Source organism: Leucopleurus acutus (assembly GCF_964270905.1).
Source record: "Leucopleurus acutus genome assembly, chromosome: 13".
Taxonomy (NCBI): domain Eukaryota; kingdom Metazoa; phylum Chordata; class Mammalia; order Artiodactyla; family Delphinidae; genus Leucopleurus; species Leucopleurus acutus.
In genome coordinates this window covers 65466050-65478559 of record NC_139155.1, presented here as the reverse complement: position 1 = coordinate 65478559, position 12510 = coordinate 65466050, and the positions used below count along the sequence as shown (strand labels likewise).

The 12510-nt window shown below is 47.4% G+C and overlaps 1 protein-coding gene across 1 annotated transcript in view; it reads left to right on the top strand.

The window, feature by feature from the left end:
• The first annotated feature begins 5444 nt into the window (after positions 1 to 5444).
• SPECC1L (sperm antigen with calponin homology and coiled-coil domains 1 like) overlaps positions 5445 to 12510 on the top strand; it is a 120915-nt gene continuing 113849 nt past the window's right edge. The window contains exon 1 of the mRNA XM_082853583.1: positions 5445 to 5520. The gene's annotated coding sequence lies outside the window, so the exon portion shown is untranslated. The remainder of the gene's footprint in view (positions 5521 to 12510) is intronic.

The following is a 12510-nucleotide window of genomic DNA, read 5'->3' as shown; positions in this document are numbered from 1 at the left end:
TCCTCTGGTGACCCAACCACAGCCACCACCTGGGTGCTGGCCAAAAAAAGAAAGGTGGGGGGCTGTGAGTCCTGAAGATGATTCTTGATTCTCAAAGAGGAGACGTGGGCATGTTTGGAGCCTTGGGGTGTGTGCAGGATTCTCGGGAGACTAGTTTGCAAGGCGGGGGGCACCAGCGGCTGAGGGAGAGGGCCCAGGGTCCAGAGGCCAAGGCTTGGGCAACTCATGCAGCTCCCAGAGCCTCACTTGTAATTTGTTTTTTGGCCACACCGCGCAGCTTGTGGGATCTAGTTCCCGACCAGGGACTGAACCCGGCCAGGCCCACAGCAGTGAAAGCGTGAGATTGCCAGGGAACTCCCTCCTCACCTGTAAAATCGGGACTTGCTTGCTCTGACACTGGGAAGGGGCACACACAGGCTGAGGAGCGCTATTTAAGCCTCAGGCACGTTTGGGCGGAATCCCTTTATCCAGCTCATCTTCCCTTGTCTTCCGTGTCCCCACCACGATATGCTGTTGTTTCCTGAGGTCCCCATGGAGCTGAAACAGGAGGCTGCACAAGGGTGACTGCTTTCTGTGGATGGGGACCTAGAGCTGAGAGATGACAGAGGAAGCACTTCCAGAGCCCTTGCCACATGCCAGGACCTGCCCTTGGGACGCTTACAGTCTCTGGGGCCATAGACATTACCGTTTACTAGCCGTGTGATTGCCATGTGCAGAGAAGCATGGTGTCCAGAGGGGCACATATTGGGGTGGGGTGGGCACCTATTATTTAGTTCCCCAGCATCCCTGACCGGTGTGGGAGAATTGCCATTGTTCACAAAAGAACTGGAAGTACAGAGAATTTGAGGGCCATACTCAAGGTCACACAGCTGTCCCGGCCAGAGTTCGGGCTCAAGTCCAGAGACCAGCAGACTTGGTACATGGGTTCCCTTCTTGCTGGCATCAGTTTCTCTGACTGTGAAACAAGAGGGTTTCATGATCTCTGATCTCTGTGGGCTGTGAGGAAGGGGGGACACCTGTCCTGAGTTGGTGTCCTTCCTGTGTCTCTTCTGGATCACCTGCAAGCCAGCTGGGCATCCCAAGGAGTCTCCTGGGGTTCACACCATGGTTGCTGGGTAACCGAGTCCCTCTCAGGGCAAGCAGCCCACCTCTGTCTGCTGACACATCTTTGCTCAGCTGAACGTCTCCTGGGACTCGGCGCACCCCTGCCTCCAAGAGAGGCATGTGAAGAATCCCAAGCTGATGTCCTGGCTCTCGGAGCTGATGATTTGCTAACGGCTGGGGACGGTTGTTTTCTGATTAAAACTTGGCCTGCGGTCCCTGCCTGTTTGGCTCCTCCAGCTGTGGTGCAGACAGAGCAGCTGGGCCCGAGTGGAACAGTCAGTGTCGGGGGTGAGCGTCAGGGTGAGCTGAGGGGGTCACCAGGAAACCAGAGGCACAGAGCTCAAGGGGGTTCCAGGCTGCAGCGCTCCACCCATCTCAGTGGTGATGAGACCCCAGCACTGCAGGGCTGGCGGGGCCTGACCTGGGGGGGAAGTGTTAGCCTCTGAGGCTGATCATCACAGTGTCCCAAATCCTGCCACTTGGTGGTCGTGGGCCGTGGAGGCTGGGCCCTGGGAGGGGCTCACACAGTGATAAAAGCTCTGGGCACCTCGCCAGCTCGCTTCCAGCTCCTGGCCCGCAGCTGCCCAAGTTGCCTGCTCTTTCTGCCCCTCCAGTCCTGGCAAGCCGAGGAGAAGGGACCAAGCTGTGGTAAGGCTGATGGGACCACCCAGCGCTGAGGCCCAGCCACACACAGGGGTGAAGTCTGGACAGTTCCGTGCACCCCACCCTCTGATCTATGTCCTCTCCTCTGGCCCCATCGCCATGCCAGGCCTCCAGCCTCCCCAGGTGTCCTGACTCTCAGGGTCGCCCTCCCCACCCTGCATGTGCCATGAGGGCAGTCTTCCTAAAGAAGATCTCACAACATGTCACTTCCCTGTCCTAAAGCTGCAGTGACCGGCCCCTGTGCACATTATAGAAGCCCAGTTCCGAGGTCTAGTGGGGGAGGCTCTCTCTGCCTCAAATCCTCCTCAAATGCCACCTCCTCCCAGAATCCTGCTGATCCATCCAGGACACCTTAGCAGCATCTCACCTGATTCAGGACCAGGTTACACTGCTGTCCCAGGCAGAGAAGGCTCTCAGAGGCTAGGGACCTGCTCAGAACCATCTTTGTACCCTCTCCCACCCACCCACCCACCCACCCAACCTTGCACAGGTGCGGTTCAGCAGACCTGGTTCCTACTCAGGAAATGTCAGTAGCCTCCTGCTTGGTGGAAAATGGCGCTTTTGCTTTGGAATTTCAATGGCAGAAAATCTAGGTTAGTAGTTTTGGTTCATTAAAAGTACTTCGCTGTGTATAAAGACGTTCATAGGAACTTTATTCTTAATGTTAAAGGGTAATGTTTTAAACAGGTAAAATCATGACTCTTATACAAATATAAAATAAACATATATCAAAGAGTTTACTTAACTCATTCATTAAATGAGGGAACCAGTAAGGTGTTACCGTCAGTTCAAAGGAGAACTCCAAGGTCAGACACCTATATAGAACAGAAATATTGAAATGAACTTGGAGGCAAAACTGGTTCTTCCACTGTGGGGGAGGGTTGTCCTTGGACAAGAATTATTCGCATTGCTGTCAATTTTCTACAATATTGCAAAAGAGCTCAAAGACAATATAAGGTCCAAAGTCCCCCCCGCCCCCCCCAGAATCAGAATCAGATAACCTAGAAGGGTGTGTACCAAGGATGCATATAGCTTCCCATTGGAGACTCCAGGAATCTTTTTTTGCTTAATCCAATTTTCATTCCACAAATAGCTCACAACTGGAGACAACCCAAATGTCCATCAATAGAATGGATAAACCATGGAATGGTAAATTCATACAGTTCAATATCACACAGCAACCAAAATGATATTCATCTTGCATGCCACAGATGCATGCAACAAGATGGATGAATCTCACAGGATTCATGTTGCGTGAAAGAGGGTAGACACAAAAAGATACTTGCTGTAGGCTGAATAATGCCCCCTAAAGATATCCAGTCTTTCCCTGGGACCTATAAATGTTACCTTATTTGGAAAGAGGGTCTTTGAAGATGTGATAAATTAAGGATCATGAGATGGGGGTTCATTCTGGATTATCCAGGTGGGCCCTAAACACCATCATGAGTGTCCTTATATAAGAATCAAAGAGAGATTTCACACAAACACAGAGAAGGCCATAGACCAAGGCAGAGATCAGAATGATGCAGCCACAAGCAAAAGAACATCAAGAAATGCAGGCAGCTGGCAGAAGGCAGAAGAGGCAAGGGATGGATCCTCCCCCAGGGCCTTCTGAGGAGACTCAGAGATGCTGACACCTAGATGTTGGACTTCCAGCTTCTAGAACTGTGAGATGATACATTTCTTTTGGTTTAAGCCACCAAGGTTGTGGTAATTTGTTACAGCAGCCCTAGGAAATCAATACAATACAATTCCATTTATTTAAAGTTCAAAATCAGCCCATATTCATCCTGAGTTAGATGTCAGAATGTGGTTACATTTGGGGAGGATGTAGTGTTGGCAGGGGAGAGGAGGGACTTGGCAAACTGCTCAAGTTCTTTTTCTTGACCTTCACTTTTGTGTATTTCATTGAGTTGTATATTTATTTTGTGTACTTTAATATAAAAAAATTATCTCTTGTCCTCCATGCAGTTCTTACAGGGCTGGCGTGAAGATCTAAATGATGTTGAGTCCTGTTTGAACTGTAAATGCTGAAACAGATGCAACATGAATGCCCTTCACAGTCACCAGGTGTTTACTGGGTGCTGGGCATCATGCTAAGCTCCCTCCATGCATTATCCCACTTAATCCCCCCAACCCATAACAGCTCCCATTTTGTAGATGAAGAAACTGAAATGCAAAGACAAATGGTTAGTAACTGATGAAGCCAGGATTCAAACGCAGGCTGTCTGGTGATGAGGACCATGACCTAAGTCCTACACAAATGTTGAATGATTGATTATCTCCAGACTATTAAACCATCATGGCTATTCCGGTTTTAAAAAGAAAGGTACAGATCATTATGTATAGTAGACTACCATTTGTGTAAAAAAACAAAAAAAGGAAGCTAAAGAACCAATCTGCTTATTTTGGGTATTTGTTTATATTCAAAAAATATTTTTATCAAGAAACTGAATACATTTAGCTGCAGCTGGGAAGAGGCACTACAGCAATGGAGACAGGGTTGAGAAGGTGCTTTCTGAATTTTGAAATATGTAAATGTATTAGAAATTTATTGAGCAACAAAAAGAAACAATGATTATAACAAAAACCATCAGAGAATTACATGAACAACGTTATGCCAATGATTTGTAAAACATTAACAAAAGACACTTTCCTGCAAAAATATAACTCAGTAAAAATGACACAGGAAGAAAAAGGAATTCTGTCTAGACTTAGGACCAATAAAGAAATGTTGGGGCTTCGCTCGTGGCGCAGTGGTTAAGAATCCGCCTGCCAATGCAGGGGACACGGGTTCCAGCTCTGGTCCAGGAAGATTCCACGTGCCACGGAGCAACTAAGCCTGTGCGCTACAACTACTGAGCCTGTGCTCTAGAGCCCGCGAGCCATAACTACTGAGCCCGCGACCCACAACTACTGAGCCCACGTGCCACAACTACTAAAGCTTGCGCACCTAGAGCCCGTTCTCCACAAGAGAAGCCACCACAATGAGAAGCCCACGCACTGCAATGAAGAGTAGCCCCCACTCGCCACAACTAGAGAAAGCCCGCGCGGGGCAACGAAGACCAAATGCAGAAAATTAATTAATTAATTAATTTTAAAAAAAGTTGTGCTTTTTTTTAAAACCTGCATCCCATCTCCCCCCAAATCTCCAGGGAGTACCGGGAGGGCAGGGCTTCTGCGTTTTCCCACCACTGTCTAGCTCAAGCCCAGCGCCGTCCTTGGCACGCTATAGATACGTCCCTGAATGTTGGACCTCTTGGCTAAGCCGAGCATGAATCGTGGACCTCTGGGCTAAGCCGAGCCTTTGGGATGACGGAGCGTTAGCACATTCACTCGGCAGTGCCCAGTGCGTCCTCCAGGAGCATCCGCCAGCCTGCGCGAGCAGGAAGCCTCACGCATGCGCACTGCCTGCCTGAGGCATTTCTGTGGCCGGCCGGATGGTATGGCGCCTGCGCGATCCAGAGCCGAGAGGGAGGCGAGCCGAGTGGGCTGTGCCGCAGACGCCTGCGCGGGGGCGGATGTGGGCGGGGCCTGCGCCGCGCCTGCGCAGTCTTCGGCGGCCGTGTGGGACGGACAAGGGGCGGGCTGGGGGCGTGGGCCGCGAGGGAGGCTGGGCGGGCCGGGCGAACGGCGCCGCGGGGTTGGCTGCTGCCCTGAGGCCGGACTCAACGGATTCGGGCCGCGCCACCGGGCGAGCTCGCCGCCCGGCCCCGGCCCGGAGCCAGCGAGCAAGCGAGGCGGCGCTACGCGGTAAGAGCCGGGGCCGGGTGCCCTGAGTGTGCGCGGTGGGACCGTCCCTCTCCTCAGCGCCGCCCGCGCGGCCAGGCCCCGGCGGCCCCGCAGACCCCGGCGGCCCCGCGCCTGCGCCGTCCCCTCCCGGGCCCCCCGCCTGGCGCGCGCTTGCGCCATCCCCTCGCGGGCCCCCGGGCAGCCGAAGCCGCGACCGCGGCCGGCGGGCGTCCCGGCTGCTTGGGGCCTGGCTGGTTCTGCGCCCGCGCCCACCGGTCTCCTCTTCTCGCGCGCCAGGAGAGGCTGGGGCCGCCTTCCCATAGCCCCTGGCCCCCAGTCCTTAAGTCCCCGGCCTCCATCCCCGGGCCCGAGGATGCGGCGGGCGGCCGACCCGGGCCTCCTGCGGGCTCTGCTTCCGCCGGGCCGCGCCCCCACCCGCTCCCAGCTCCGCCGGCGGGGTCAGCCCGGAGCAGGAGGAGTATCCTTTTTTCTCCAGACCTGGTTAATTGCATCAGGTTGGATGTGAATAATCTTGTGTCCTGCCGAGGAAATTCTGCCTTTCCCGCAGTGTGGTCATTGTATGGCTTCAGTGGTTACGTTTAAGACATCAGAGTTCGTTTCTGGGCAGCTCCCCTGGAGATGACTGGAAAAGAAAGTTTCCACTCAGTTTCGGCCCATTTACAAAACCAAGTAACTCCTGTGATCATTCAAGCGCAAAGAATCTTGATTTGTTAATGACCTTGGTAATTCGCGGGCAAGCACGGGAGGACCCAGGGAAAATTCCCATAAATTCGCCGTCCTGTATTGATCACAGGGGGAAATGTCTGTGTTGTATTAAAAAAAAAAAAAATCATCTTCAGCCATTGATAATGTCTTGTAAGTTTGCAGCAGATGCGAGAGACTAAAAAATGTTTGCTTTCACCCCGGGGGCTGCATCTTGAGATGCAATCAGAGCCTGGGGCTTGGTAGATACCAGCAGACATCACTATAATATGGGTAGGTTATCAAATAGACACATCGATGCAGAAGGGTAAGGAGAAGTAAGGTATTGACCTAGGTAAGATTTTTTTCTATAAAGAGATAGCTGATTCAGTAATTTTTTTCTCTTGAAACATGTCTCCTTTTCTCCGTTGAATGAGTGTACACCAAGCATCTTGAGATAGCTGGAGAATGCTTTTTAGTTGCCTGTGCATACTCTACGTATGTAGGGATTTTCTTGACATTCATTTTCAGTAAGAAAGTGAGGGGTTCCCTGGTGGCGCAGTGGTTAAGAATCTGCCTGCCAATGCAGGGGATATGGGTTCGAGCTCTGGTCCGGGAAGATCCCACGTGCCGCAGAGCAACTAAGCCCGTGTGCCACAACTACTGAGCCTGTGCTCTAGAGCTCGCGAGCCACAACTACTGAAACCCGTGCACCTAGATCCTGTGCTCTGCAACAAGAGAAGCCACCGCAGTGAGAAGCCCGCGCACCACAACTAGAGAAAGCCCACGCGCAGCAACAATGACCCAACACAGCCAAAAATAAATAAATAAAATAAATAAATTTTTTTTAAAAAGAAAAGAAAGTGAATATAGTGCCATAGAAAAGCTTTATCACTCTGCACCTTGGCAACAGTCCAAATATCTAAGTGTGCAGTTCAGCATCATAGTGAATGGGAAGTGATTATAGCAGTATTGGTTAAGGTGAGGTTTGTATCAAAATTTCTGTTTTAAACTTGAACTTTTGGGGTTGTGTATCTGCAGTGTGTCCTCTTGAGACGGGATTTCTCTGAAGCAGAGGTTCTCTTTATAACTGACTCCATAAAGTACATCTTATATTTTAGATGACTCAGATGATAGTATTGCTTTGGTTCAAAATTATTATTAGGGATGGGTTTTCATAATACATTAAGACTTGCTGTATAACCATATACATATTTAAATCACATGGCTAACTTGTCCATAGTCATTACGCAAACTCTCCACCTCAGTAGAGGAACAGTGGCAGGGTGTCAGTAGGTGAGTTAAATTTCTTGGCTTTACGGCTTTGGGCAAGTCGGTTTTCCTTTCTGGCCTTCATTTCCCCATCTGTAAAGTGTGGGGGTTGGGGGTGGAGATGGAAAGGAGCTTGAGTTGCCGATTTTAATGTTTAATGGATCTTTGCCTACTTAGTCCTCTTCAGCCAGGGGTAGAACTGGGCCTTCTCACCAGTTCCATGACATTGTGGTCCTTCGTCAAAGACCAGGTGGTGTTGTAAGGCTGGTGAGAACCAATCTCGGAGACTCTTGGTCAGGCCCCTGAAATGAACTGTTGAGTGGGCTTCAGTGTATTAAGAAAAACGAGGACAATATAGGGAGTTTTTCATAAAACTAAATTTATTCAACTAGGGCTTCCCTTTCTAAAAAATGTCATTTTCTTGATACTAAAATTAAAGCATCTTCTGTGACATGATGGTGATAGTAAATGGTGCTAAATGAGATTGTAATAAATGGCAACTACAGGTTGGTTTTCTTATCACAATGAGGTATTTTTAGAAATAAAGAGAACGTAGAATCTATTGTTTTGCTGTTGTAGTAAGGGAGTTTAGTGAAAATGTTCCTGGGGCTTTTGCTGCTAAGATTAAAGTATAGATTATTTTTTAAGAGTAAATATGAGTTACTTTGTGGTCATTTGTCCCAATCCACAGGCAACTAAGAAGGCTCTGTTGAATTTGTTTGGTATTAAAGACACTTCTGATCATCCTTTCCTACCAGATGTAAAATGTCAGGATATTTTTGTGTGTGTATAAGCCTAGGCAGGGAAATTCCTCCTGGTGGTTGGAATTGTTAGTATTGAATAGACTGGCTGCTGAGGTAAAGAACCCCTGTGGGGATTCTCTGTCAGCTCCGAAACTTTTTAGTATTGTGACCCCAGTCTTTTGCTGTGAAACACCATGACCATCAAGAAATTAGGCTTACAGATTATATTTCAGATATGCTGAGGGGAGAAGTGGCTGTCCAGCACCCTGTCCAGTTCCAAAGTGAATGTAACAGATGACCATTGTGTCTGTGAAATCTTAAAAATTTGTAAAGATTTAAAAAATCTTACTAAATTTAGAGTTATTGTAAATTTTCTTTTGTACTTACAAAACTACAGTATATAATGTGTATCAAGCATACATTTTAAAAGTGTCTCAAATTAAAATTAATAATGCAATCTTTAATTCTTCAAATACTCATGTTCACATTGGGAGGACTGACTGCTCTCACCCACCTGAGTTCTCCATTTTCAAAGGATAACATGGAAACTCTGTAAAGGACATTTGTCCAGAAGAAGAGAATGCAGATCTGTTAAGTGCTTTCCCTGACCTTTTTGCACATCTTCATTGTAGTTCTTGTCTTTATTTTTTGGTTAAATCCTGAGGTTTGCCCCTGCCTTTCTTTCTAAAATGTTAATCTGTTCACGGTTACTGCCCTGCTCGCTGCACAATTTAAAATCCTTCAATGGCTCCCACTATCTTTACAATCAGATCTACCGATCCTTAGCCTGGTGTCACTGAGCTCTGGCCGCCCCTCTCGTCCTGCCCCCACCTCCTTTTAGGTGCTTCGTTGAGCTCTTGGTCCTTGGAACTCTCCAGTCTCCTCTGCTGGAAAGCTTTTCTCTCACTTCCTCCTTCAAAACTCAGCTCAGGTAGGACCTGGCCTGAAAGGCATCCCTTATCCTGTCTCCTGCAGGCTTGTCCAAGCACCCTGTCCAGTTAGGATTTGGCTCTCTGGTTTTGTCTGCTCTTCTCCACCAGCTGGGACACCACAGTGCAGAGTGGGGTGCGTGTCGTTGCATCTGCTGGGTGAGTAGTTTGTTAGGCATGGGTCCTGAGGAAGTGGGTCACTTAGTCCCTGTCCCTGAGGAGCTTTTCACTACAGGTCCACTTGACCTCGCCATCCCTGAGATACCTCCCAGCCATGCACACCAACTTGCAAAGTCCATTTAATTGTGTCTTAGTGTCTAATTAAAATCTAATTTCTTGACGGAGGAGACTCTGTCTGTGATGTCTATTATATCACCTTTGTTCCGGGCTCTGGAAGGAATGTGCATTTGTTTCATGTTGTTTCCCTTTTTCCCCTTGTATACCTTCCATCTTGGTGGTGGTGGTTTTTATTGTTGTTGTTGTTGTTTTTGGATGGTAAAGTTTTAAGAGATGAAGATATTAAATTTCAAGTTCGTCTCTTGTACATATAGCCCAGGGAAAACAGAAATGTTAAAGGGGAAAAATACTTTGTCTCTTGAAAAAAAAAAAGCCCTGTATTACACTTCTTTTCAAAAGAACTGAGTTTGTACAAAAGAAAAAAAAAAAGAGCCTGATTAAGCTTGGGAAAGAGGCAAAGAAACTGACGGCAGTGTTAGGATTTGTCAAGAAATACTTGTTAAAAATGAAAGTTGTCCCTTTCTTCCTCTCTCACTTTTCATGTTCTTGGGAAAGTCCCAACTCAGCCATTTTCTAGGGGCACCTCGTCCCGTGGGAAGTCCTGAAGCAGTTTGTTGGGGCTGCTGATTTCCAGAACAGTCACAACTGGACACTTTCTTCCGAGAGATGCCCCTGTCCTGCCATGTAGGAGATGCCAGTGTCCTGAGTCCCACTCCCTTCTTCCCCTGGTAGCGTCTCCTGGTCATAGTTAGTTCTACCCCACCAGGCCCAAGAGTTCTTGAGCAGGAGCTATTGAGTCTTCTTGCACATTTTAAACCTTGATGGGTTTGGGTCAGTCTCCCCCAGCCTCCCGCCCCAACCCCCCAGCCCTGGCCTGGTGGCTTGCTGGACCTTAGTTCCCTGACCAGGGATTGAACCCAGGCTCCAGCAGTGAAAGCACCGAGTCCTAACCACTGGACCGCCAGGGAAGTCCCTGGTTAGGGTCAGTCTTAAATCTTCTGTCCTGTGTTCTTGTTCTTTTCCCCATCTGGCCTCTGCATTTCTGCAAACTCTGTCACATCATTACACTTACTCAGGTGTGTTTTCTCTGCCCTGTTACAAATTACCTGCTGGATTTTTCAAACCTAGTTCCCTCATTTTTATTCTTTTTTTTGGGGGGGGTGGGCAAGCCGCAAGGCTTGCAGGATCTTAGTTCCCTGGCCAGGGATTGAACCCTGGGCTCTCTGCAGTGAAAGCGCTGAGTCCTAACCACTGGACCGCCAGGGAAGTCCCCCTCATTTTTATTCCTCAAGCTTACCTCATTGCGTAATTATTCAACTTTGCCCGGCCCCTGCCACTCAAGGCCACCAGCCTTGGATTTTTTAGTCTTTTTTTGTTTATCTCTTACTTCTTGCCTCAACACTTGTCTCCTCTCCCCACCCCACTCTCCCCTCCCCCGAACTCCACCACCAGGAATGTCAACCTTTCATACCACTCTTCATCGTTCATGTATTCATTTGAATACAAGAATCGTGTATGCATATATTCATTCATGTACTCATTTGCAAACATGTATGGTTTTTAAAAATAACAGCTTTACTGAGGTATAATTCATATACCATAAAGTTCATCCTTTTTGTTTTTTCCAACTTAAATGAGTCAAATTTATTTATTTATTTAAATTTTTATTGGAGTATAGTTTTTTTTTTTAATTTAATTTATTTTTGGCTGCATCCAGTCTTAATTGTGGCACGTGGGATCTTTAGTTGCGGCATGCGGGCTTCTCTGTAGTTGTGGTGCATGGGCTTCTCTCTAGTTGTGGTGCGTGGGCTCAGTAGTTGCGGCGTGCGGGCTCAGTTGCCCTGAGGCCTGTGGGATCTTAGTTCCCCAACCAGGGATGGAACCTGTGTCCCCTGCATTGGAAGATGGATTCTTAACCACTGGACCACCAGGGAAGTCCCTAGAGTACAATTGATTTACAATGTTGTGTTAGTTTCAGGTGTACAGCAAAGTGAATCAGCTATATATACACATATATCCACTCCTTTTCAGATTCCCCTCCCACATAGGCTATTACAGAGTACTGAGTAGAATTCCCTGTGCTATACAGTAGGTCCTTATTAGTTATCTATCAATGTTTTATACATAGTAGTGTGTATATGTCAATCCCAATCTTCCCATTTATCTCTCTCCCGTGACCCCCTGGTAACCATAAGTTTGTTTTCTACATCTGTAACTCTATTTCTGTTTTGTAGATAAGTTCATTTTGTTCCCTTTTTTTAGATTCCACATATAAGCAATATCATATAATATTTGTCTTTCTCTGTCTGACTTCACTCAGTATGACAGTCTCTAGGTCCATCCATGTTGCTGCAAATGGAATGATTTTGTTCTTTTTTATGACTGAGTAATATTCCATTGTATATATGTACCACATCTTCTTTATCCATTCCTGTGTTGATCGACATTTAGGTTGCCATGCTTTTTGAATTGCACACCTCAGTGGTTTTTAGTACATTCACAGAGTTGTGCATTGAGCACCACTCTCTAATTCCAGAGCATTTTCATCACCTCAGGAAGAAACCTTGTACCCAGCAACAGTCACTCCCCATTCTCCACTCCCCCAAGCCCCTGGCGATCACTAATCTACTTTCTCTGGACTTGTCTGTTCTGGATATAAATGGAATCAGACAATATGTGGCCTTTTGTGTGGTTTCTTTCATTTAGCATAATGTTTCCAAGGGTTATCCATGTTGTAGCATTCATTAGTACTTCATTCCTTTTATGGCTAAATAAGAGTCCATACTTTGTTATCTATTCATTAGTTGATGGACATTTAGTTTATTCCACTTTTCTTTTCTTTCTTTTTTTTTTTTTTTTTAATTTTTTGGCCACACGACACGTGGGATTTTAGTTCCCTGACCAGGGACTGAACCCGCACCCCCTGCATTAGAAGTGCAGCATCTTAACCACTGGACCACTAGGGAAGTCCCTGGTTTATTCCACTTTTGGATCGTATGAATAATGCTGCTGTGAACATTCATGTACAAATTTTTGTGTGGACAGATGTTTCCTGTTCTCTTAGGTGTATATGTAGAAGTGGAATCACTGGGTCATATGGTAGCAATGTTAAACTTTTTGAGGAACCA